Source organism: Aquarana catesbeiana, linkage group LG01, assembly GCF_042186555.1.
Source record: "Aquarana catesbeiana isolate 2022-GZ linkage group LG01, ASM4218655v1, whole genome shotgun sequence".
In the NCBI taxonomy this organism is placed as follows: Eukaryota; Metazoa; Chordata; class Amphibia; order Anura; family Ranidae; genus Aquarana; species Aquarana catesbeiana.
This window is the reverse complement of record NC_133324.1, coordinates 358,178,374-358,206,066: the sequence shown is the minus strand read 5'-3', so window position 1 is coordinate 358,206,066 and position 27,693 is coordinate 358,178,374. Positions and strand designations below refer to the sequence as shown.

General features: G+C 42.3%; 1 protein-coding gene across 6 annotated transcripts in view; it reads right to left on the bottom strand.

The window, feature by feature from the left end:
- SEMA4D (semaphorin 4D) overlaps positions 1-27,348 on the bottom strand; it is a 149,339-nt gene extending 121,991 nt beyond the window's left edge. For all 6 annotated transcript variants that reach the window (XR_012244857.1, XM_073632947.1, XM_073632948.1 and 3 more), the window contains exon 1: positions 27,209-27,348. The gene's annotated coding sequence lies outside the window, so the exon portion shown is untranslated. The remainder of the gene's footprint in view (positions 1-27,208) is intronic.
- Between the last annotated feature and the right edge of the window lie 345 nt (positions 27,349-27,693).

Sequence of the window (27,693 nt, the reverse complement as noted above, 5' to 3'; positions counted from 1 at the left end):
TTATTTATGATTCACCCATTTTTACTTATCCATTCATCTTGTGGTTTGATTTATTTGTTTTGTTGGTGTCAATCAACAGTCCCTACAGGACTTTTTTTTCATTAATAATCTTTGTTGTGCATATTGCCCTCCAGACACCATTCTGTTTGGCTTTGCCCAATAAAGGACACTCTTTTTAGCGCCACACTTATTTTTATTTTAATCTTCCTACATTGGTTGCTACAGCTGAGCTGTACATATGTAGATGAGAATAAAGTGTTTAATGGGCTTATGATCCCTCTTAAAAGTCTTATGACCCAGGACTTTCTGACATGAGGACAACTGTGACACGCATAGTCAAGCATAGCATAACCTAAGCTACTGTTAAGTCTTCAAACTACCCAACCTAGAACATTCTGCCATGCTCAGGATAAATACAATGCATATTTAGCTTCTAAAACCATACAATTCTTACCCTTGTGTATTGTGATTGAGCTGTGGCTTGTGCACTTGTATTTTATGAGTACTTCCCTAGCAGTAAATTATCCAAGTTTCAGGATGCAACTTATTATGTGTGTTTGGCTGGACTCCAGCCCAAGTTTTCACTGTTTCCTCAGCTTCCTTCTGTAACCGATGTCTTATTTAATTCTGATTTAAACGCACTTCATCTTGTAGTGATATTAAGATGCTTTTGGCAACCTCTGATGTGAATGACATCATGCAAGGCCATTTCCTGAGGGACAAAGGGTGAAAAAGGAAAACGTATGACCCTAGGTCATTGCTTTACATGATGAAAGGATGCAGACAAAATTACTGGATAATGTACAGAAAACATATAGATTTCTAAGTTTGTGTGAATGGTAAAAAATAAAGAAAAATGCAGCCTGAACATTATTATTATTATTACTATTATTATACACGATTTATATAGCGCCAACAGTTTGTAGCGCAGCGCTTTACAATGTAGAGGGGGGACAACGCAATTACAGTACAGTTCAATACAGAAGGGACAGGAGGGCCCTGCTCGTACAGCTTACATTCTAAAGGCAGGGGGTGATGGTACAAAAGGTAATAGAGAATGATTTGATGGGGGTGGCTCGGGGACAGTTGTTAGGTGGGTGTGGGATAGGCTTCCCTGAATAAGTGAGTTTTCAGGGATCTCCTAAAGGTGGACAGGTTAGGGGCTGATTGGATATACCGGGCAGGGAGTTCCAGAGGATGGGTGAGGCTCTGGAGAAGTCCTGAAGGTGAGCATGAGAGGAGGTACCAAGGGAGCTAGAGAGCAGGAGGTCCTGGGAGGAGCGGAGGGGACGATTAGGGCAATATCCCTCCCTTCTAGATTGTAAGCTCTAACGAGCAGGGCCCTCTGATCCCTCCTGTATTGATTTGTATTGTAAGTGTACTGTCTGCCCTCATGTTGTAAAGTGCTGTGCAAACTGTTGGCGCTATATAAATCCTGTATAATAATAATAATAATATCTGCAGATGAGGTTGGTGATGTAGCTGGGGCGATGTGGATGGACTTGTATGTTGTGTTTAGCATTTTGAATTTTATACGGTGGGGTACGAGAAGCCAGTGAAGAGATTAGCAGAGAGGGGCAGCAGTCACAATTAGTGAGGTGTATTAGTCTAGCAGCAGCATTCATAATAGACTGAAGGTGGGATACCCTGCGTAAGGGTGGGCCATTAAGGAGAGAGTTGCAGTAGTCAAGGTGGGAAATAATCAAGGAGTGGATAAGTTGCTTTGTGGTGTTATTAGTCAGGAAGGGTCGAATACTGGAGGTGTTGTGGAGGTTATGGCAGCAGGATTCAGCCAGTGATTGGCTGTGGGGGCTGAAGGAGAGGTCAGAGTCAAGGATTACACCCAGCACTCTGGCATATGTGGAGGGACCAATGGCTGTGGTGTTGATCTTAATGGTAAAGTCATGGGGGGGGGGGGGGGGAACCAGGAAAGAGGAAATATAACAAGCTCAGTTTTAGAAAGATTGAGTTTGAGAAAGTGGTGTAACATCCATACCAATATGTCATTCAGTAAATTTGAGATCCGTGAGGAAACCGAGGGGGTGAGTTGAGGAGTGGAGAGATAGATCTGGGTGTCATCGGCGCAGAGGTGGTATTGGAAGCCATGGGAGGTTATCAACTGGCCCAGGGAAGAGGTATAGAGTGAGAATAGGAGGGGCCCAAGGACGGAGCCTTGGGGTACCCCAACAGAGGAAGAGGAGCGCAGGAGATGGAGTTGCAAGCGACACTGAAAGTGCGCCGAGATAGGTAGGAGGAGAACCAGGATAAAGCAGAATCAGAGGCCAAGGGAGCATAGTTTGCTGATGAGGAGCAGGTGGTCAACTGTGTCGAAGGCAGCAGAGAGGTCTATTGTTTTTCTCTGTGCCCTTGCAGAGAATCGCAGCTCTCTGCTATAGTGTGAATGGGCCTTAAAACAAAGGCAGATTCTCGATTTTCACTGTACAGCTAAAAATCAGTAGAGTTGAAGGGAAAAGTCAAGTTTCAACTTTTTTTTTTCATCAGAACACAATAGAACCGCAGGGGAGATCGTTGTACTAACATCAAATAGTTAGTACAGCGGCTCCTCCTGAGCTGTCAGTTTTTATCCGTTCACCCCTGCTGGGTTGAACAAAAAATACCGGTAAATAAAATAAATTTACTAATGTGTACTAGGCTTAAGCCTATGAACAGACCAACATGCTATCATACCACTAGTGGCTAGCCTGCCAATCTGTATACTGTAAGAAACATAAAAGAGAATGCATATACAATTATGGAAGTCAAAGTAAATGCAACAAAACTCAAACATGTCCTAATTGGAAGTAAACTACTTTCTCTTCTCATGTTTTAAGCACTAGGAAGAGCGACGCGTGGCCAAGAACGTACATAAACATGGTAGCTGGTTACTTAAGAATATCCCCACCATAGTGTAAAGTTCAGATTACACCACACAAAGGATCATATACTGTGTAATGTTATATGACAGGATGCAGGCACACCTACAAGTAAAGCAAATACCATCTGGTTATCATAAAAAGTATAATAGAATTGTATAAGTGGTAAGCACTGCTTGACTCCAGGGATTTGTTAATATCTGCATTAGGAAGACAATTTATAAAACTGAATAATGTAATTATATACTAATGTATTTTGAGCAGAGGCACTAATTCCTTTATGATCCAGATGTTACATACATTAGATTAGCCATGTACAAGGTGACTCTGGCTAGATCAGCGTCCTCTACAAACCTCCGTCTGATGACTTTACTGCATTACATAACACAACAATCATACCAAAAAAACAGTCAGCAAATTGGATCAGAATTGTCAGCTTAGGCCATAAAAAGATTTAGAAATGCAAGTCATGCTTGCCGATAACTGGAAGCTTTACTTAATCTATTCCTCTCTTTTCAGATTTATAACGAAACATTTCCATTGAAATGACATGCACTGCGTCTAATGCAGAAAGTGCTTGTGAGAAGGGTCTGTCTTTGTAAGCCCATAACAACCAGGGCCTGGCAGTTTTCTAGTGCAGATTAGAAAATGAGGATTACCATGGGCAGCTCAAACAGTTCTTGCAGAGCTCATAGACAATTCAAACACACAAAGAAATCCAATCATTTAAAACAGATCTTAAATATCACTGCAGATAGAAATGAAAAAGGAGAACTCCAGACAGCACTGTATTCAATATAATTTATCACTTATCTATTCTGCTTGATTCCGAGCATGCGTGGAACTTTGTGCGTCGGAATTGTGTACACACTATCGGAATTTACAACAAAGGATCTTGTTGTCGGAAAATTTGAGAGCCAGATCTCAAATTTTGTGACGGAAAGTGTCCGATGGAGCCTACACACGGTCGCAATTTCTGACAACAAGCTCCCATCGAACATTTCCCGTCGGAAAATCCGACCGTGCGTACAGGGCATTAGGCTGGACATACATGGTCGAATTTCGAAAAAGAATTTTCTTTTGAAAAATCAGAAATTTTGTGTGTTTTGTGATCCGATGATGCCACCATTGATTTTGAAATTCAGCCAACCAAGCCTTCAATTCAACCTGATGTGGCTACAGAAAATATTCTGTGGCTGGGAATCTTCTTTTCTTACCGGGGAACTTTCTTTTCTTGCATACGCGCATTTCTTTTTTGATTTAATTTCTCACACAATTCTCCCATCGTTAATTAGAAAATCGTTTGTTTTTCAAAAAATTTCAAACATGCCGATTACTCAAATTTGATGGCCACATGAAAATCGGCTGTTGCTGCAGCCCACTAATGGTGCGAAACTCGAACGAAAATTCTTAGATCAGATTTTCGAAAGAAAAATCTTTCGAAATTCGACCCGTGTATGGCCTGCCTTATAGTTATACTTTAGGTACATTCCAAATACAGGCAGTGTCAGTTCCTGAATTCGACTTGGCCACAGCATTTTTGCAGCTCCTGTACAGCATATCTCAGGGGAGAGAAAAAAGCAGCGCAAGTGGCCAATCAGATGTGTTGCAGTGTAAGAAGCATGCTGATAGGAGTAGAGAGTAAAGCTGCCCAGAAGATGAGCTCATAAGCATGCTGCTTTGTATTTCCTTGTCCATCATAGGCTAGGGGGTAGGGAGGAGACCCCAAAACTGCATTGCAATTCCCTTTCGATCTGTGACTATCATGTCTGTAGTAAATGTCTAGTGTGCCTCAACAAACAAGGCACATCAATAACTGAAAATGCATCTCATCAGCTAAGTATCACCAGTTCAGCTAGGGAAACTCGAAACTTGTAATTAGATTTCTCCAGCACATGGAAAATATATGAGACTGCAAATCACTTCAGACTGGAGTTTGTAGAATTAACACTGCATGAAAATTCCATCAAAAATGGCAAGCAACTAAAAATATAATAAAAAAAAAAAAAAAGTGTAACTGATTTTTAGCCAACATTTACCTGACGCCATATAAATCATTTGACTTCTGTAAATGGCTACTTAATCTATTACATATTAAGAGCCGTGAACAGCTGCAGGTCGTGTCAGCCTATCATTGATTTCTACAGACTTCCAACCCGCAGCAAACTCTACAATGAAGCAAAGGCTTCAGATGCTGCACTGTACATTCAATTTAAAGTGACAAAGCACAACCAATAAAGAACTTTACCAAACCATTTTCAAAGTCAATCCATCCAGCTAAATTAAAAACCTCTACACCGAGTGCCAGGCAGCACTTGGAACATGTCAAAAACTTTCACCAAAAACTTGATATCCACACTTCTATGGACAAAGCCTTAGACATGTTGCTGCTGGTAAGACTGAGATAAGTACTATTGTTGGTGTATTTATTATCACCTTGAACTGCAGCAATCCTGGCATTCTCAGTATAAAAAGAGAACCACATAAAAACTGGTAAATTATGCACCCATCTCTGACTAAAAATGCTCACCTTGCTTCCAGACAGAAACAGTCAGCTGAAAAGCTGTAGGTACGCCTTGCCCTTGCATGACGCCAACAGGCACTCTATGACACGCATTTTAAACCCTTTTAAATTAGAGGGCTTAAAAAGGATAAGCCTTTCATCATATATGTGTCTTACTTAGTAACCAAACTCTGGCCAGTTTTGTACACGTTTTGCAAGAATGAGGTCTTCAGAAAATGTAAAGTTGATGCTTGTGCTATACATAAACCTGTAACTACTGAAATGAGGGACCACATCGTACCTGATAGCAGAGAAAAGGTTTAAACTTAATAAAATCTCTAGATTTTTTCTTGATCCCCACAGCAGGTCATCAGCTCCAACACAATAGCTGAAAAAAAAAAACAAATTCGAAACGTTCATAGCGGCCACAGATTTGTATGCCCAACAATCTTTCTGAAATTCCGCGTAATGCAGATGATGATCACACCACCGGCATAAAAGGGAGAAAGAGAGAAAGAAAATGAAAACAAAAGAAAGAAAACGAAAGAAAGAAAACAAAAACGAAAGAAAGAAAACAAAAACGAAAGAAAGAAAACAAAAACGAAAGAAAGAAAGAAAACGAAAGAAAGAAATAAAACGAAAGAAAGCAAAAGAAAGAAAGAAAGAAAGAAAGAAAGAAAGAAAGAAAGGGAAAGAAAGGGAAAGAAAGAAAGCAAAAGAAAGAAAACGAAAGAAAGAAAGAAAACGAAAGAAAGAAAGAAAACGAAAGAAAGAAAGAAAACGAAAGAAAGAAAGAAAACGAAAGAAAGAAAGAAAACGAAAGAAAGAAAACAAAGGAAAACAAAAGAAAACGAAAGAAAGAAAACAAAAGAAAGAAGAAAGAAATGTTCAGATCCCCTTAACCTGAACAAAAGCCTGCCCATATGTGGAGGTGGTACAATCCTCACCTCCTCAAGTACAGCCAAATCTGAAAGATGTGGTGACCTCTTGGCACATGCCAAGAACAGACATACTCATTGCACATATATAAGTGCCCATTTACACAGGCCTTTCACCAGTATGATGATGAATTGGAGCATTTTGGCTAACTGAAATGGATTAGCACTCACTATACCAATGTTTACTTCTTTACAGTAGAGTTTACCGTACCTGTGTTGGCGTTTATAAGCATTCATGGGAAGACTGTTGGCTTACTGGACCAAGTCAAAGAAATGTCTTCCTCCAGCTGATTTACTGAAAAACTGGCAGTTGCTCCAGAGCTTAGTAAATGAAGTAAAGCTTCACTTTGCAAAGAGTACCCAAACACATGTGAGGAAAAAAAAACAACAGCATCTTTACTTGCACGACTGGATGATGGATGTCAGCAGAGCTGCTCATTACTAAGCTCTGGAGCAAATGCCATTGCAAAGTACAACTTCCCTTGCAAAATGCACAGTGTATTTGCCTTCAGTAAATCAACTCCAACTCCAAACTCCAATGCATGCATGAAGATTTTTTGTGCTGGGTCACTGCTCAAAAAAATAAAAACAATAAAAATTACAAATTTTATTCATGCAGGACCCATACTCTTCAAAGTCATATCAAGCAAAAGCTGAATATCTGACTTAATTTGTAATTATATGAGCATAAAATCAACATTTAAAAAAGGAAAAGTAAAAAGGATCATGTACATTAGCTGCTTAAGCAAAAAGCGGCAAAACTGGCCATAGATGGGTGTGTTTTTTTGAAATACAGCCAACAGGTTGAAGAAAAAAAAAATAAAAAAAAAAAAAATCTAAGGGCCCTTTCACACGGGCCCGTTCAGGTCCGCCTGTCAGTTATTTAGGCAGACCTGAACGGGCGCACCATAGACCTCTATGGAGCGACGGATGTCAGCGGTGATATGTCCGCTGACATCCGACCCGCTCCGAAAAAGTGTGACGGAGGAAAACCCTATTTTTCCATCTGTCATTGGATCGGATGAAAACAGACAGGGGAGAGCGGACTCTCTGACAGGTCCGTCCCTGCACAGAGTGCAGAGACGGACTTGTCATCCGCCGGCTCAGCGGGGATCAACTGAGCGATCCCTGCTGAGCAAGCGCAGGAGGGAAAACGGACAGCCCTGTGTGAAAGGGGCCTAACAGTTTCCTACATCCACACAAACGGAACAGTGTATTCTGACTGCTGCACCCACAGTGGTCAGATAACGAACAGCAGCTACAGCACCCGCACCTTCCCACCTTGCACGCCGAAACATTGTACAGTATTTGGGATAGCAGGACCTGTGGCTACAGCCGCTGATCAGCAAAAGTTTTCCAGCATGTCCCTTCGACCAAATGATCAACTTCTGTCAAGAGGGGACAGCCACACAGTGATCAAAATTCGCCCAGCCCCTGCTGAACTGGACACATTTAGATCCATCTATGGCCAGCTTAAAGTGGTTACGAAGGCAGAATGTTTTTTTTAACTTAATATATTCACTGCATTAAAGTAAAAAAACCTTTCAATAGCTTCCTCCTCAACCCAGCCCCCCCTTAAACACTCACCTGAGCCCGATCTCAATCCAGCACATCTGCGGCAGCTCTTCTCACAGGAGACTCTGCCATTGGCTCCTGCTGCTGTCAGTCAAATATTGTGAGGAGCGAGCAGATCTGAGCCACGCTGTGTGCATATTTGGATGCACACTGACCAGTTCTGGAGCGACCCTGTATGAGTGCCCCCAAAAGGAAGCGGCTTGCTATGGGGGCAATCGGAAAAGAGGAGGAGCCAAAATCACCAGCAGGGGACTCCAAAAGAGGAGCATCGGGGCCACTCTTTGCAAAACCATTATACAGAGCAGGTAAGCATAACATCTTTGTTATTTTCAGAAAAAAAGAACCTTTACAATGACTAACTTTTAGCCTAGGTTCACACTATTGCAATGCGTTTCGCACCACGTTGCTGTGCAGATCACATGCAACGTCTGTGCGATGCAAATTCAGCCATACAGCATTGCATTCACACAAAAATGCTGCAGGGACCTTTTTTTTCCCCCTGCATTGGAATCGTATCGCATGGGTGTTCACACCTATGTGATCGATTCCTGTCCAAATTCAAAGTTCGCACTGCAATCTGCGAACCGATCTGCGGGTATCATTAACTTTGTATTGACTTCCGCAGCGGTTCACAGAGAGCAGTGTGAAATGAATGTGAGGAAGATGCGATGTGGGAACCCGCACTGGAATCGCGCTAGTTCCCGCATCGCAATACAGTGAACCGGGGCTTAAGATTTTCTCTAGTCGTCAATGGGGTGGCTCCTAAAAAAATCCTACTGGCTACTGAATTCAATATTAAATACAGAAAAGCAAACTCATGTCATGTAGTATACATTTAGAAAAAAGCCCAAATTGTTTTTTTTATTTTTTTATTTTTTTTAAGCAGATAAAAAGTTACTTTTTGCAAAGTTTATTTCCTTCTAAACCAGTATGCGTTGTTGGCGATTAGCAGCTACCAGAATGTAGTGTCATTAGTTACACTGGCCACAAAACCCCATCATTTTCCATGTAAACACCTGGAATTAAAAAGATCAAAGAGGGGAAAAAACAACAAATGTGGTAATCTGCACTTTGTTAACACCAATGTACTGCAGAGATAACACAGGAAAGAAACCCCCAACAGCCAGATGCTTTTTTTCCAGCCCTCATAAACTGCACAACATAAAAGGATAAAAGGATCCGACTATTTCCATCGTATGCCAGTATCTGTGTTTTATCAAACTAATAAGTACAGCCAATAAACATTTACACACGTTGCTGCAATCGTAATAATAATAATAATAAAAAAAATACTTCAAAACTATTCATAAACCTTTTCAGATCTAGCTAGCCATACACTTGTAGAATTTGACCCCACTAACCATTTGTTAAATTTTCGAATCATTAGCGGGTTTAAATCGTTCATTTTCAACTGCAGTGATGAGAACATTTGAAGCAGCGGAATTAACATTCTCTCCATAACAGTGAATGTGGTTTTTATCCTGTGAAGTTCATTCACTCCAAAAATCGAATGTTAAAAGCAAATGAAATTTTGAAGAGCTTCAAACAACATTCATCAACTGTCAAAGGAATTTTAATTCGAAAGTTTGATATTTGCCGAACGAAAACCTCACTCACAATAATGTTTCATTCATTCAGATAAGAAACTAAATTTTTCCAACATTCTCCTTCCATTTTCCTGTCACCACATTATAAGATCAAAAAAACGTTTGGACAAAGCCATTTTTCTTCGCTTACCCTCTTTTTTTTTGGCGTGTTTTGTACATTTTAGATACTCACCCACCCAGTAGATCCAGCGTTGTCCCGCTGAGATCCTCTTGTCTTCTGCCCCGTGCCGCCATGTTGCTTGTGATGCATCAAGAGGTCCGCTGGCTCTTCTGGGTTCAGCTGGAGTGCCTACTGATGATGCATCGCTAAGTATGCACCATCCTCCTTTCTGAATGAAGCGGTATGCCTCCTGAGATATGCGACGTGCATAACCAGAGAGGCAGAACAAACACTGTGCAAGGGGCCGCACATTTTCATTAAAAATTCTAAAAAAATAAAGACTAGTCATGTAGTTGATACAGCATAGAAGGGTTAGATCCCCCGTTAGTTTTTTTTTCTATTGCTGTGCCCCCTTTGGGGAGCTTAATTTTTGCTCTAGCTACTACTGTCACTGAAAGAGAAAAGTTATGGGAATGTCCTCCGATGGGGACATCCGTTCTGGTGGCAACAAATGCCAGCCATAGGCAGGCTGAATGAGAAATTAATCAATTCCCCCAACTATGCTAAACAGCATGGACAGAAGAATGTCCACTGCAGGCTTATTGTATTGTGTGTGAAAAGCATGCTCATAAAACATTCTCTCTGCCTGTAGCAACCAACCAGCTTTCAATTCTACGGGTCACTTTTGAAAATAAAACATGGATTCTGATTGGTTACTGGGCAGCAAGCAATGCTCTTAGCACAATTGTTATATATAAGATTCCAATGAAGTCTGCAGGCCAATCCTAGACATACATGTGTAGATGGCTAATCGAGTCTAATCCGCACTGCCAGCATTTCTATTCAGATAGCCCTAACAAATGCGGCTGCCTGGATACCCAAAGAGTGACTACATCTGATAAGATTCAGTCACTGTTTATTTTCCACCTGACTCAGACAATTTTTAAACCAACATCTGTCAAGCCAGGTCTTGCTTGCAGGGTCCCCCATGACTTGAATTTACTCAACTCAACGGGAATTAGACACATTTGAGTTTTTGGGACAAAAATGAACTGAGTGGGACATAAAAAAAAAAAGGATTTTGTGCCCTGACCCCTTGGTCTTTGTTTTTAATACTAGGGGGCTATGCAAATTGTAAATGCGCATAACAGATCAATCTGTTGTCTGTGCCCACCCAAAATATGGTGTATATACAGGGCTTGGTGTCTCATAGCCCAGTTTTTTAAAACACAGGGTAGCTGTTAGAAAACACGGGGCCCCATACCGCCTAACTGACAGGGCCCCCTTCCCCTGGCTGAAAGTGACTGAGGACATAGACAGGCTTCTTGCTCATTCCCAAATGTAAGCATAGTAAACACTGTTTACTATGCTTCGGTGACGAATGAACACAGGAGTTAGTGGTATTGATTGATCACTGTGTTCATTCAAGGATGGAAGGGACCAGTAAATTACATATTTACCAGCCCTTTCCACCGCTCTCCATCCTGAAACATTCCCCTTTGTGCCTGCAGCAGCTGATAGCAGGAGAGGAGGGAAGCCGGAAGCGATGCAGGGAAAAGGGGCACACAGGTGGGCCCAGAAAGCAGATGGAAGCGCTGCATGTGGTAGAACCAATCTCCCTGCAGTGCAGTTGAAGGGAAAAAGAAGAGGAGAAGCTGGCAGCACTGCAAGGGTAAGCAAAATAGGATTGGGGTCTGCAATAAGACAGTACAGCCGGACCTCCTGATCAGCAGGTGCCCAGGCCCCCCTTTTGAACTGATGGGGTCTGGGCCCAGTACAGGAAGGCTGGCTGTACTGCCTTATCGGTGATCTTGTGTAATACATACAGTAAATTTATTTATGTTTACCTAACCATATGATAGTTTGCCAAACAAGCAGCTAAGGATATGACTGACCAGAATACATTTATTTACAGATGACCTTTATGAAATATTCAGAGCTTGCTACAGCATTGGTTAAAACCAAAGCCCTGGAAACTCACAGCTAGAACATCAACCACATCCATCTGAGTCTATCTATAGAAAATACACAGAATCCTAATTTTTTCAGTCATGTCACGCTTTGAAAGTATGTAAAATTTCAAGGCACCCGGTCTAAAATGGGGTTCCCAATCACATCAAAATCCCTTCTTTCACATAAGAGTCTCAACTTTACCTACCCCCCACATCAGAGTCCTCAGCAACCTGTCCCTTTTTCACATCACAGTCCTCAGATTTCCCCCCATCCCTTAACATCAGGGTCCTCTGTTCTTCCCTTCCTTTTCACATCAAAGTTCTCAGTCCCACCACCCCCTGCCCTTCACTTTAGTGTTCCGCCCCTACTTTTTCACAAGTCCTACCTTCTGATCTTCATCACAGCAGGTCTAAAACAAAGGTGGACTTCCATTTCCTTCTAAATGCTTGGAGCTGCCCTGAATGCTACCCTCATAGATTCACGTCATGCATTTGCTAGTGGCCGGTGTTCTGCCGAGAAAGTTCTGCTCGGCGTATAAGTTCCCCCCTCTACTGCGCCTGCGCAGTAGGTATCGGCGGAAATAGCCGAAGCAGAACAGCTGAAAATCAGCTGTACACGGCGCCTGGAAGAGGGCCCCTCGCGGGCTCGCTTCGCTCGCCACGCTTCGGGCGCGGCCTCGCTTCGCTCGCCACGCTTCGGGCGCGGCCTCGCTGCGCTCGGCACTTTTAGATTCCCCCTCTAGGTCCACTTGGATGGTGGGGAAGGAACCTGGACCCAGAGCGCAGGCGCCGTGTACAGCTGATTGAAGCATTTGAGCTTCGGCTATCTCCGGCGGCTGAGAGTAGTATGTACTGCGCAGGCGCTGCGCCTGCGCAGTACAGGGGGGGAACTTATCCGCCGAGGGAACATTCTCGGCAAGACACCGGCCCGCCGGCACCATAGAAACAGGTGATGCCCTGCAAAAATAATGGGCACAGCGTGACACCCTTGACAAACCCAAACAGCACACTAGGGTACCCCAGTTGAGAAACGCTGATTTACACAGCCAAGTCATCACTCTGCCACTGTATATTTTTAGCTTTAGACCCCTTTCACACGACGCTCTGATCAGGTCCACCTGTCAGTTTTTCAGGCGGGCCTGATGGGATGGTCCATTCATCTCTTTGTGGGTGTATACAAACTTGTGTCCGTTTACACGCACTTACCACCAATCTGATCCAGTCCACTAAAGAAAAAAAAAAGAAGATCTGTCCTTCTCTGTCTAGGCAGATCAGATCGATGTCTGAATGGAAAGCATAGTCTGTTTACTTTCGGCCAACCATTGATCAGAACGGGCTTTGTCCGTGCCTGCTCTGCCTAAACTGAGCGAACACGGACCGGTCAACCGCCCGCTCTGCTCTGATCAGTGGATAGATCCCCTGCTGATCAAAACAGAGAGTCTGTCCCATGTGAAAGGAGCCATATGCCATGTACACACGGGCGGACTTTTCGGCAACAAAGGTCCAACGGTCTTTCCGACGGACTTTCTAATGAACGGACTTGCCTACACACGATCACACCAAAGTCCAACGGATTCGTACGTGATGAAGTACACCGGACTAAAATAAGGAAGTTGATAGCCAGGAGCTACCCTAGCGTCGGTTTTTGTCTGTCGGACTAGCGTACAGACAAGCAGATTTTTAGACCGGACTCGAGTCCGTCGGAAAGATTTGAAGCATGTTCCAAATCTAAAGTCCGTCAGATTTTCAACAGAAAAAGTCCACTGTAGGTCCGATGGAGCCCACACACGGTCAAATTGTCCGACGGATTCGTTCCGTCGGACCAGTCCGGTCAATAAGTCCACCCATGTGTACACGGCATTATAAGTGAAGCCGCATACAAGACTGGTCAATGGAAACGTGACCATTCATAGAATGAAACAAAATTCAGTAGTTGTTGATCATAGCAGTATCAGGTGGCGGCTTTCATTCCCTAACACCAGCAGGTTTGGAATCTTACCACATGTCACAACGCCACTTTCTACACATCAGCTCCCACAATGCTACCTGTAAAAGCACTTGACAAACCAGATCATGTCCTACATGACTTTTATATAAAATAAAAACAAACAGCGAGTCTTGATACCAATGAGTGTCAGATGTGATATGGAAGCAGGACAAATCCAGAAATAGAACTTGTCTAGGAATACTATGTGCAACAAGGTCCTGGGTTATCAATGCTGCAAAAACCTTCAACAAGTATAAAAACAGCTAATGTGCTGCAGTGTAACAAAAATACTCTGTATGTGACCTTCTCGCTACAGTATTGGTTCAAATCACCTGACATTTACAAGAAGGCTTGTCCTGCCAGGAGAACAACTAGGATTGCATAGAAACATTCAGGGGGAATTCAAAACAGTACTAAAGACAGTTTTCTGGTGGTAGTTCCCCTAAGAACGATCTGCGTCAGAATTCAGGCAAGCATTTTCACCAGTGTTGGTAACATGACCGAAACATGCAGAAAATTCAGGTGCTTCATACTGCCGCCAGTTCCTGCACAGTACTATATCCCTGACCCTATTTTGCTGTTGGCTGGGAGATTACCAGGCTGAAAGCTAAATGTAAACAAAGGGACCTCCCCCCAGGTGATGTCTTGGCAATGCCCATAGTTGGGAAATGACTGGTCACTGGGTGGATGGAGTCTGCTGAGTTCCCCATCAGGTCCACTTTACTTCTGAATGGCAAAGCACAACATTGGGCAGACTTATAAGCCACTACTGGACTGAATGGCGGCTATTGATCCACTCATTGCAGTGCGATGTCAATCAAAAGTTAGTTTGTTGGGGAATTCATTTCTCAGCTCCCCATCAGGCTCTTGCCACTCTTAGTACAAAACTTCTCGAACTGAGGAAGGAGTGCCCAGTATCAATACCTTGACCTCAGTGTGGGCACCAACAGATCCATGTACCCGTCTCTGACAGGTACATGGATTGGGCACAGGCACCCACAATTTCTGTGCTGCATCCCAAAGGAATACTAGAGTGTCTATGACACACTTTATGAGGTCCCCAGAAGATTTTCAAGCATTAAAGTTCCAAAGCTTTGAATTTCGTCTCCCTTTCAGTCCCAATGACAGTAGTCACCTGGACAAATAGAAAAAAACAGATGGGGGCAATAAGAAAAAAAAAAAAAAAAAAAAAAAAAAGAAGGATCCGACTTTAGGTACATAAAAGTAATTTCATTTTTTATTTCTTTTACACAGGTAAAATAAAATGTTATACATTTCTTATAACAGTAGAGGAACAAACAAAATCCCTCCTGGGGACTTTAACCCCTTGCCTACTTGGCACTTATACCCCCTTCCTGCCCAGCCCAATTTTCAGTTGTTTAGCCCTGTCGCATTTTGAATGACAATTGCGTGGTCATGCTACACTGGACCCATATAAGATTTTTATCATTTTTTTTTTCACACAAATGGAGCTTTCTTTTGGTGGTAATTAATCACCACTGGGTTTTTTTATTTTTATTGCTAAACAAACAAAAAAAAGACGTTTTGAAAAAAAATAAAACAGTTTTCATAGTTTGCTATAAAATTTTGCAAACAGGTAATTTTTCTCCTTTATTGATGTGCGCTGATGAGGTAGCATTGATGAGGCAGCAACGATAGGTGGCACTGAGGAGCAATCAGAGGAGGCACTTATAAGTGCCACTGGTTAGCAGTACTGATGGGCACTAGTAGGTGGCACTGGCGGGCAGTGGTTAGCAGCAGTAGCTATCAGTGTATGGGACCGATGTCCCTTTTACACAAGCCGGTAATCAGCTTTTTTTTTCCTCTTCAGGCTGTCAGCGTGAGGAAAAAAAAAGAAAAAAACGATTACCGGCTTCTGTTTCCATTATGTGATCAGCTGTCATTGGCTGACAGCTGATCACGTGGTAAAGGGCCGGGATCGGCCCTTTACCCCTATCTGTGATCAGCCGAGTCCCAGGCTCACTGATCACAGAGCACGGCGTACGGGCAACACGAGCACAGGAAGACATCCATGTACGCCCTCCCGGCAATCTAAGCCCGCGCCATAGCCGTCTTTCAGCTATAGCGCGGGGACTTAGTGGATAAAAAGGTAAAAACACTATTCTAGTATACTAAAAAAAACAAATATAAATATATATTTATTTATTATTTTTTACAGTATTAAAAGATTACACAATAAAATAAACTATATGGCTTTGTAGGCATGGAACCAATGATATATATCTTAATGAACCATGCATAAATACTATGGTTAATCCACATCCTCTCCTTCACACAGTGCAGAGAAGCATATGCATAGAAATAACAAAAAGCCATATAACAAAGCCATAACATATGACGAGTCCAATAGATGCGATCACCGAGTAGGTCAGCTAGGTGTAATAACCTATGCTGGAGGGTCAATCGCATGCTGATGCGGCTGGCGTTTTCACGCTGTAGGCTCCTGTTCTGGAGATCTTCTGTATTTTGATACTTACCCTGTGATCGATCTCTTGGAGTAACTATCCTTGTTCTGTTTTTACAAACATTAGTGATTTCAGGCATTTTGTCCTCATTTCTCTGCTGTTTGGGAATGTGATATTTGCTGAGTGGGCCCTTTTGTTGTCCCATCCTCCTTGATCCTCCAGCATAGGTTATTACACCCATCTGATCTACTCAGTGACAGCATCCATTAGACTCTTTATATGTTATGGCTTTGTAGATGGTTTTTCTTTATTTTCACGCATATGCTTTTTATGCTTCTCCGTACTACCTTTTGTCAGCAATGGTATTGTTCAAATCGGTGCGACTCCAACCTTTTTTTTGTGATTTCAGGTGCGACTTGCATAGACATCTGTGCAGGAAGGGGCACGTATGTCAGGCAAGTCGCACCTATAAATGCACCGACCTGCGGCTTAGTGAAGTAGCACAATTTCAAAGTCGCATTCAGTGTGAACCAGAGCGAAAGCTGCTCGATTGATTGAAATCTGCCAAACAAGACAAAATCAGCTGTTGAAGTATAATACAGTGGCAGTGCCTTACAGTAACCACACCTGATAGGACACATCATTTTGCGCCCAGCTCAGTCGTGACATAGGAGGATGGAGGCACAGCACGCAGAGGGGACACAGGAATCGGACACTCTCAAAAGTGTTGAATGCTGAATACTCTGATGGAGGCTGCAGTGTAGGAACAAGAAATAGGAGATTCGGGACTCCAGAGATCTGAGTGCAAGATTTCTTCTAATGCAGAGAATGTCCATCTAGAATTATGCTGGTGATGAACAAGGTTAAAGTGGTTGAAAAACCCTTACATAAACCCAGTAAAGCGACTGTCCTCAGGTGATACACAGAGATGAAGCAAATCCCCCTACATATTTTATACCTGTCTATTTGCAGCCCTCTCTTCTTTACAGCTGTTCAAAGTGATTAATTTTACAGATTTTCTGAGAGTTTAGAAATAAGGGGGCAGAGAGCTGAAGTTACACTCTGCAGAGCTCAGTGAGAACTCTGGGAGCTGATTGGAAAGGAAGGTACACACCCCCCTTCACACAGCACACAGGAACAGAGCTAAGGCTGTCAATCAGCTGGAGCTCCCTCCCCGTCATCATTTTTCTCTTGGTGTCAGGAAAACTTGTCAGAAATGGTTCATGCTGATAGAGGAACGAAGCAGTACACAGAAATGACACTTAGTGCTCTGGATTGAGACAAGTGCACACTATAGAGGGATATGCTTTGTTCATATTTCATGTCTGGGGTTTACAACCACTTTAAGGACACTAAACAATAACATAATCCTTAAAGTGGTTGCAAAGGCAGAAGGTTTTTTTTTTTATCTTAAGGCATTCTATGTAATAGAGGGGAAATCTTCCAATGGGGACACTAGTTCTTGGGTCCCCAAGGGATTCCTTATTTCCTATAGATTTTCTCTCACTTCCTGTTTGGCTATGGGATAGGAAGTGAAGTGGAATCTCCGCAATGGGGCACAAATGGCGAAAAAAGAATCTTACAGGGGTTATAACCCTCCCTTGTTCTATCCAAAATGAAAAAACTGTTTTGCCTATAGTTTTACTTTGAGATAAAATACCTTCTGTGTGCAGCAGCCCCTCTCAACACCCCTAATGCTTAACCCCCAGTGAGGACCACGAGTGTCTCCGCTGTCCGGGACTCCCTCTCCTGATTCGCTGAAACACAGCAGCGGCGGCGCCATTGGCTCCCGCTGCTGTCAAAGTCAGCCAATAAGAGAGGGGGCGGAGCCATACGACAGCTCCATGTCTGAATGGATACATGGAGCTGCGGCTTGGCTCAGGTACCCCCATAGCAAGCTGCTTGCTGTGGGAGAACTTAACAGGAGGAAGGGGCCAGGAGCACCGAAGAAGGACCCAAGAAGAGGAGGATCTGGGCTGCTCTGTGCAAAACCACTGTACAGAGCAGGCAAGTACTGTACAGACGGCCGGCTTCTGCTGGACCGCCTGCAGTACTCACAGGCCGAATGTTGGTTGGTTTCTCCTGAACCGGCCGATGCCGTCTGGAATTTGGCCTGTGTGTATTTGGATTATTTTTGGATAATAAAGCCTTACATATCAACTACTTAATGGCCCTGTAATCTAATTTTCATGAAAATCACTACTGTGTTTTTAACTCCTGAACCTCACTCCCGTTTGCTTGGAATGAGCAACACCCATTAGTTGCGGCCATCTGAACCACTCCATGTACCCTACACATCCCATAGTCCCTAATCCATTTCAAGAGGAAGCAAGAGAGGGTGGCTACATTCCTACATACAGTGGGATCATAGAGAACAAAATGTAGTCACCCTTTAACTGGAAGTCACAGCAGAAAAAATAATAATAATAATGATTAAAATATGGAGGTGGCTGAGAGCAATAGACAATACTTTTCTGAGTTAAGAATGTGCACTTGAATAATATTTATATTTATATATATATATATATATATATATATATATATATATATATATATATATCAGAATTTAGTGTCACTTGTGTGACGTATGGTATGTCTAGAAGCAGCATACAAGTTAGCCCGCTATAGGAAAAAATCCTGTGGCCCCTTTCCCTATCCCACAATATGTAAAGAGGCTCCCTTTTATTTCACAAGCCTTTATTGACATTTTTCTCCACATTTACATGCAGGCCGAGCTGTCCAACAAAAGTGACAGGGGCATGGGACAAACCATAACACTGCCAGGGGGGCTCCAGCAGTCAATGTTCTCTTTTCTTTTAAAGACTTAACCTATGAGAATAAAAGGCGATCATGGTAAGCACCCCTGGCAGTGTTACACTTTGTCCCTCCCTCGTCACTGTCACTTTTGCTGAACAGCTCAGTCTGCATGTAATGTGCAGGAAGAAATAAATAAAAGCATGTAAAATAAAAAATAAAAAAAAGGAACGCATATACTAAAACAAGGCGTGCAGCAATAAAAACTGATTTTTATAGGACATAGTAATCAACCACTACAGCCCTTATGAAAAAAAAAAATCACAAGACCTGAGCGCAGTAGTAGAACTGATCACCATGAACTCTTTCAACTGTCAGGAGTGCGCTATACAAACGGGGCTAAATTGAGTATGCATGTTACAATAGCGTATATGTTTAAGCAGCTTTCTCTTCCTTATATCCTATATCATCCAAGGCAAATGCCCCCAGGAATTGAAGCATCAGGTTACACTATTAACAATGGAGAAACTGTATAGTTATGCAAAAGCCAGTATTGTTTCGCCAACAATTACCCTTCAAGAGCAGCTGATTACGTATGTACTGGAATCCATCATAAAGAAATATATATAACAATACTAAGCAATACTAAGCAACTTATACAAGAACCAACCCTTAGTGAAAATAAATATACACTATATTGTCAAAAGTATTGCGACACGTGCCGTTACATGCACATAAATTTTAATGGCATCCCCATCTTATGCCCCGTACACACGGTCGGATTTTCCAACGGAAAATGTGTGATAGGACCTTGTTGTCGGAAATTCCGACCGTGTGTAGGCTCCATCACACATTTTCCATCGGATTTTCCGACACACAAAGTTTGAGAGCAGGTCATAGAACAATCAAACCGTGTGTACGAGGCCTTAAGGTATCAGCATACCAAAGCATTTTGGACAATTTCATGCTATCAACTTTGTGGGAACAGTTTGGGGATCACCCCTTCCTGTTCCAACATGACTGTGCACCAGTGCACAAAGAAAGGTCCATAAAGACGTGGATGATAGAGTTTGGGGTGAGGGAACTGGACTGGCCTGACCTCAACCCAATAGAACACCTTTGGGATGAATTAGAGCGGAGACTGCGAGCCAGGCCTTCTCATCCAACATCAGTGCCTGACCTCACAAATGTGCTTCTGGAAGAATGGTCAAACATTCCCATAGACACACTCCTAAATCTTGTGGACAGCCTTCCCAGAAGAGTTGAAGCTGCTATAGCTGCAAAGGGTGGGCCAATTCAATATTGAACCCTACGGACCAAGACTGGGATGCCATTAATGTTCATCTGCGTGTAAAGGCAGGCGTGCCCTGCCAATAGATAGATAGAGTTGTGCTCATTATGATTTCTTTACCATTTTTAAGAGAATATTAATGATAACACAAAAACTTTTCTTTCACTCATAGTTAGTGTTTGGCTGAAGCCATTTATTATCAATCAACTTTGTTTACTCTTTTTAGATCATAAAGACAACAGAAACTACCCAAATGACCCTGATCAAAAGTTTACATACCCTGGTGACTTTGGGCTGATAACATGCACACAAGTTGACACAAAAGGGTTTGAATGGCTATTAAAAGGTAACCATCCTCACCTGTGATCTGTTTGCTTGTAAGTGTGTGTGTATAAAAGGTCAGTGAGTTTCTGGACTCCTGACAGACCCTTGCATCTTTCATCCAGTGCTGCACTGATGTTTCTGAATTCTGAGTCATGGGGAAAGCAAAAAAATTGTCAAAGGATCTGCAAGGAAAAGGTTTTTGAACTGTATAAAACAGGAAAGGGATATAAAAAGATATCCAAGAAATTGGGAATGTCAATCAGAAGTGTTTAAACTCTAATCAAGAATTGGAAAATGAGGGGTTCTGTTGAAACCAAACCATGTCAGGTAGACCAACTAAAATTTCAGCTACAACTGCCAGGAAAATTGTTCGAGATGCAAAGAAAATCCCACAAATAACTTCAGGTGAAATACAGGACTCTCTGAAAACATGAGGTATGGCTGTTTCAAGATGCACAATAAGGAGGCACTTGAAGAAAGGTGGGATGCATGGTTGAGTCGCCAGAAGAAAGCCATTACTACGCAAACTATCCCGCTTACAATACTCCAAACAGCACAGAGACAAGCCTCAAACCTTCTGGCACAAAGTCATTTGGAGTGATGAGACCAAAATTGAGCTTTTTGGTCACAATGATAAACACTACATTTGGAGAGGATTTAACACGGCCTATGATTAAAAGGTACACCATTCCTACTGTAAAACATGGAGGTGGGTCACTGATGTTTTGGAGATGTGTGAGCTACAAAGGCACAGGAAATTTGGTCAAAATTGATGGCAAGATGAATGTAGTATGGTATCAAAAAATAATGGAGGAACATTTGCATTCATCAGCCAGGAAGCTGTGCATGGGACGTACTTGGATATTCCAACATGACAATGATCCAAAGCACAAGGCCAAGTCCACCTGTCATTGGCTACAGCAGAATAAAGTGAAGGTTCTGGAGTGTCCATCTCAGTCTCCTGGCCTCAATATCATTGAGACACTCTGGGGAGATCTCAAAGGTGCAGTTCATGCAAGATAGCCCAAGACTTTACAGGAACTGGAGGCTTTTTGCCAAGAGGAATGGGCAGCTTTATCATCTGAGAAGATAAAGAGCCTCGTCTACAAATACCACAAAAAAGACTTCAAGCTGTCATTGATGTTAAAGGGGGCAATATATATATACACATACATACATACACACACAAAATAATCTTGTACAACTTTTTATTAAAGGAACCCTACAGTCACAATATACACTTTGATTTTATGACATCAGCAGTGAAATAACAGGCTTACTTTAAAAAAAAAAAAAATCTCCTTTCATTATGTGAGTGCTGCCTGTCTGCTGACCATCTCTTTCCACAACTTCCTGGATTCCCAGCATGCTTTGCAGCTTCTCCTCTGCGGTTTACTTTCAATTTCTAAGGACTACATATCCCATGGTACTTGGCTGCCTGCAAGCAGTGATTCCTATACTGACTCTGCCTCCTCTCAGCACCTTTGTAGTTTAGAAGGCAGGACCTGTGATTTCTGTGACACAGTAGTGCCTACACACAGGGCGTTGTAAATACCGGTAACAAAATTAAATGTGTGGGGATCTTCACAACGTAAGATTACTTTGCAGGGCTGAACGAGAGTAATCTTAACGTGTATGGCTAACCTTATTCCCCCACCCATGGTGATCATTATTACTATTTTGCTGGTACCTACAACCCTAGATAGCAAGAGGAAAATCTAGATAAATATGTGAAGTTTCAAAGCTCATCAGATAAGTAAAAATACGTTTGGTTAGGTCATTTAAGCGCTGGAATGCGCAGTAGGACAGTTAAACAAATCCACTATTGTGTTGGTCTGGGCTGAAATCTACAAATCAACTTGATGGGAGCGCCCTAAAAACGCTATCTCTTTTACAGAGTTCACGGGTTAAATTACAACCAAAAGCAGAGGCAAATCCATTCTCTAGTGATAATAGAATAGCTGAGGACAAACAGTCCTGACATGTTCACAATGGCACAGGACCAAAAGGCTAAAAACTCTGCTGGACATCTAACAGGTGCAGCTTTGAGAACTGCAATTTCAGTTTATTACCAGACCCAAACCACACATACTTCACATAAACACCTTTTTTTCTATCATCTACCACAAGAAATATTTTTCACTAAATTTCTCCCAATTATTTTCTCTTGAATAACCTACCACATTTAATAAAAATGTCTGAATATTTTGTTTGGTAATCAAGTTATGTTTATTTTCGCTAAATACTTTCTATTTTTTTTTTTTTATGAAAATTTCAGATTTTTTGTTTTGTAATTTATCAAGTTACATTTTTTTGCTAAATATTTCTTAATATATATATATATTTTGTGCTAAATATTTCCTCATTTCTTTTCATATTTTTATCTAGTCTTTTCCTATTTTTTTTTTTTTTATAATCATATCAAATATTTTTCCCAAAATATTTCCCATTGTTAACATAATATTTGCTAATATAACATAACATAATATTTTGCTAAAGATTTCCCCCTTTTTTTGTGTGTGTGTGTGTGTAATTATTTCTTGCATAGTCTATCACGTGAGGCTGGGTTCACACCAATGCAAATTGGATACGTTTTATCTCCGCATCCAATTTGCACGTCAGGAGATTGTGACCGGCTCTCCGGTTCACATATCTCCAGAGCGGCTCCGGTGCGAATTGCACAGGAGTCCTGTGCATTTTCTGGTCCGTTTCAGGTCCGAATTCAGCCAAAAATTGGGCTAAAATCAGACCTGAAACAGTGAATGGAGACCCGCTCCGTTCCTCAGTGTGAACCCAACTAAATACTTTATTTATTTATTTATATATATTCTTTGCCATTTCCTTATTTTTTTTTTCTAATCATATCACAGATTTTTCCTTAAATATTTCCCACTGTTTTCTTATACTCTATTTTATAATATTTTTGCTTATTATTTACTTTTTGTGTAATCTACCACATTAAATATGTTCTAATTATTTTTGAAAATCACATTAAATAAGATTTTTTTCCTAAATATTTCCCTTTTTTGGTATGATCAATCACATTTAATAATTTTTCTTTTATTATTTCCCAATAATTTTCAACAAAAAAAAAAAAAAAAGCAGAGCTGTTTTGACATGTGTATCCTGCGTTGAACATATGACTGCCATGAACAACCCATCTATCGATCTTTCACCAGCTCTGCGATATTATAGTATTAATCCAGCGCTGACATACAGTAGGGGAATCCATAACAGTAATCACATCTATACTGTAAGACAGAGAGTCTTGGAGGAAGTAGAAAACCAATCTGCTGAGCGTCATTATTAAATTATGGCATTTACGTTAAACCAATTTGCTGTCAAAAAAGGGAAGCAAAATACGCTGGCGGGGAGGTCAGCTCTGCAGTTGTCATACTTGATGCTGGTAGTAATAAATAATAAGCACTGGGTGTAAACATAATAACGTCCTCCTACACACCATGCATGTCACACACATGGCTCGCTGTCACTGCACAGAACCAAGCACTTTCACTGGTGCCTTGCCCTGAAGTGCCATCACATAGAGGAGGGGGAGGGGGTGATCACAGCTAAAAAGATAAGCTAATGAATCAGGTGGGCGAGGAAGGGGGGTCCTGCTGTCCTACTGGCTCATTTAAAATGAAGGAGGGGACACTAAACTGGGAAGAGCTCACACACATGATTTCTCATGGACGCAAAAATATGCATTATTAGGGGCCCATTCACACTGCTGTCATTTAATGCACACTCGCGATGTGGTTCCCTGTAATTAAAAAAATTGTCTGCGCCCATCTCAGTGCTGCAGTGCATTTTTTTTTTTAAATACCTGTCTTGTTTTATATATATATATATATATATATATATATATATATATATATATATATTTTAGTGCATTGGAAAGCCTATAGTAGTCACTGGCAGCGCATCAAAATGCCCATAACGAGCGTTTTGGTGCGTTGGCAACAGGTTTTAAAGCAGAAATAAACTCCTGCCTCTCAGTAATCAGACGCCCTCACTCACCCCAGCTTCTGGGTATGAGGTCTTTAGCTATCTTGATGGGCCAGCGTATGCTAGCGCAGCTCCTGTGCATGCGTGGGCCGTTCATACTGACACACGGGCACCATGCAGGGAATATACCATACTTGGCATAGATGCAGCTCAGTGTACATTTTAAAAAGAAGACTGCATACAAGCGAATAACTTTATTTGACTTCAGAAGAGAGATAACATAATAAATATCAGGCCTATTTCTAAGAGTTTTTCTTGTAGGTTTAGTTTCCACTTTAACCCCCTACCAATCTGTAATAATATGTGGTGGCTTTAAACGCCAGCCTCTGGATCAACTGTGGGTATAGGATTGGGTATATGGGATTGTATGACATTTTTTATTTTATTGCTTTATTTATTTGTTTTTTATGCTTGAACTAGATGGACTTGTGTCTTTTTTCAACCTAACTATGTAACTATGGGGGTTATTATTCAGTGTTATTACGAAAGGCAAATCAACTTGGCACTACAAGGGCACTTGGAAGTGCAGTCGCTGTAAATCTGAGGGGAAGATCTGAATTGAGGGGAAGCTCTGCTGATTTTATCATCCAATCATGTGCAAGCTAAAATGCTGTTTATTTTCCTTGCATGTCCCCCTCGGATCTACAGCGACTTTACTTCCAAGTGCTCTTTCAGTGCAAACTGGATTTTCCTTTAGTAAATAATCCCCAATGTGTCCATGGCAGCATGAGGTTAGTATGCTTAGATTGTAAGCTCTAACGAGCAGGGCCCTCCGATTCCATTTGTACCAAATTGTATTGTAACTGTACTGTCTGACACCCCCCCCCGTGTTGTAAAGTGCCGCAGAAACTGTTGGCGCTATAGAAATCCTGTATAATAATAATGTCACCGACCTCTCTCAGTCAAAGCTTCGGATCTGAATCCGATCTGAATCTAGATTGTAAGCTCTAACGAGCAAGGCTCTCTGATCCCTCCTGTATTGATTTGTATTATAAGTGTACTGTCTGCCCTCATGTTGTAAAGCGCTGTGCAAACTTTTGGCGCTATATAAATCCTGTATAATAATAATTCATGTGACCACTATGTAGGCCAATCATAATAAAGAAGCTGTGCTTGAAAGCCCACTTACGCCTCCCATTCACATTAGTGCGGTTTCTCCTGCAACAAATGAAATCACACTATTCTCTATGTTGCCTGTTCACAGCAATGCAACACGGTGTGGTGCGAATTTTTAAAAAAAAGGTGCTTCTTTTTGGTGCAGCGTAGTGCGTTTTTTTGCCCTATAGACTTCAATGGGAGTGCATGAAAAACAAACGTACACACGGTTTTGTGTTTAAAATCCAGTCTCCTCTTCCTGCATAAAAATGCATCAAAAACACACTAAAAAAACAAAAACGCATGATTATGCAGAAGCACTAGTGTGAACCTAAGCTAAAGAGCCACCAGGAGACAGCGTGGCTTCTTTACCTTGTGACCGCTGCGATTGCTCTCACAGTGGTCACATGATCAGGATCCTGTCCCGCTGGTTCCTGATCAGTAGCCTTGACCAAGAGCTGTCAGTGTGCTGTAAAGCCCACTTTTCTTGATGCTACGTATACATGCATTACTCAATGTTAAAGGGGTTGTAAAGGTTCGTGTTTTTTACCTTAATGCATCCTATGCATTAAGGTGAAAAAATACCTGGCAGTCATCGGCCCCTCAGCCCCCCCGTTTTACCTACCTGAACCCCTTCATTCAGTCGGCGGGGATGTGCTGTCTCTCTCCACGGGGTCCCGGCTCTTGATTGGATAGATTCATAGCAGCGCAGCCATTGGCTCCTGCTTTTGTCAATCAAATCCAAAGACACGGGGGGCGGGGCAGAGTCCTGCATTTGGCCTCTATGGATGCCGAATGATGGACTCGGGAGCTCCCCCGAAAGGTAATCCCTCGGGAGAGCTCTTCTCCTAGGGGGTTATCTGATGTGGGGAGGAGCCGCTGAGGGACCCCGAAGAGGAGGATCGGGGCCACACTGTGCAAAACAAGCTGCACAGTGGAGGCAAATATGTTTGTTATTAAAAAAAAAAAAAAAAAAACCCTTACAATCACTTTAATCCTAGGTTCACACTGGTGTATGCAGAACACCGCACGTGACTCGTACAGGAATCGCACCGCATTCCTGTGTACATGGCATGCAATGTCTGTGTGATGCAATTTGAGCCATACAATCGTATCCGCACCAAAAAGGGGGCAGGGCCCCTTTTTTTTGTCCCCGCACTGAAATCTGCCAAATCGCACTGCGTTTTGCAAACTGTTTTGGGGTGTGGTTAATCTAACATTGACACCCGCAGCAGATCGCATGGACGCTGTGCGGGGAAAACGCAGCGAAACTTGTGTGTTTCCTACATCGAATGGGTGTGAACCAGGGCTAAGGGGTTAACAAGACTTAATCAGTGGCTGTTAACCCTAGCCACTCCAAATTAAAGAAAAAAAAAAAAAGCACATCGATGCACCTGGCTTACGTCACAAAAAGCGCACATCTACGCATGCAACGGATCGAAATGGGTACATAGGTTTGCAAAACTGTTTCAAAACATTCTAATGCAATGTGATGAAGTGTCAATAGTGTGTATAAGAGCTTAGATAAATCTGTGGGGGGGGGTAATGGCATCCAAGAGGGAGGGTATCCCATAGTAACCAATCTCCTCTGATGAGTGATACGCTGGTTGCTATGGGTAACAGCAAGCCTGAGCCCCAGCTCTCATCCCTATAGACACACATAGTCCTGCCATGGGTCCCCCGAGCCATTGAGTGACTGTGAGCAATGTGCACACACAGTACAGGGAGTGTCCCCACATAGAGGAAGTGGGGAGTTTCCGTAGGCGGACACTTACCTGCTGTACAGAGTACTCCAGTGTCGGGAACTTAGCTCCGTCCTGTGCAGTATGGCGGAGTGACATAGACCCCGCTCAGCACCAAGTCTGCTCGATAGAGGAGCGCAGCCTGCAGGAGGAGGAGGAGGAGGAGGAGGAGGAGGAGGAGGAGGAGGAGGAGGAGGCGGGGGGTGGGGGAGGGGATGTCACTGCAGGAGGAGGAGGAGGATGGGAGACAAGGAACCTGGGCAGCACTTTAATACAAAGCAATGATAAACCTTCACTTTCCGCCAGGTTCAATGATATTGGAATGCTGCTCCTCCGGGAATGCATTTCTATGGGCAATTATTCAGCCATTGAGCTATTGACTGACAAGCCTTGTGTCTATCACATGTTGATTTGGGGGCTAAGAGTCTCTATTTATATGCTAATGGTGACTTGTAAAAGACAGGTAGGACTCCATCACAAAGTCATGTTTTCTATACACATGGCTTCAGGTGGAATGT